Raw genomic sequence first — 564 nt, forward strand, 5'->3', positions numbered from 1 at the left:
TCATCCTATCCTCCTCCTCATCCTCATCCTCATCCTATCCTCATCCTATCCTCATCCTATTCTATCCTCATCCTCATCAAATCCACATGCTATCCTCATCCTCATACTCATCCTATGCTCATCCTCATCCCCATCCTATCCTCATCCTCATACTCATCCTATGCTCATCCTCATCCTCATCCTATCCTCATCCTCATCCTCATGCTATAATCATAGTCAACCTATCCTCATCCTCATCATCATCCTCATGCTCATCCTCATCATTATCCTATCCTCATCCTCATACTCATCCTATGCTCATCCTCATCCTCATCCTCATGCTATAATCATACTCAACCTATCCACATCCTCATCCTCATCGTTATGCTCATCCTCATCATCATCCTATCCTCATTCTCATCCTCATCATCATCCTCATCCTATCCTTATCCTCATCCTCATGCTCATCCTCATGCTCATCCTCATCATCATCCTATCCTCATCCTAATCCTATCCTCATCCTCGTCCTCATCGTCATCCTCATCCTCCTCCTCATCCTCATCCTATCCTCCTCCTCATCCTCAT

The sequence above is a fragment of the Lupinus angustifolius genome, chromosome LG07, assembly GCF_001865875.1.
Source record: "Lupinus angustifolius cultivar Tanjil chromosome LG07, LupAngTanjil_v1.0, whole genome shotgun sequence".
Classification (NCBI taxonomy): Eukaryota; Viridiplantae; Streptophyta; class Magnoliopsida; order Fabales; family Fabaceae; genus Lupinus; species Lupinus angustifolius.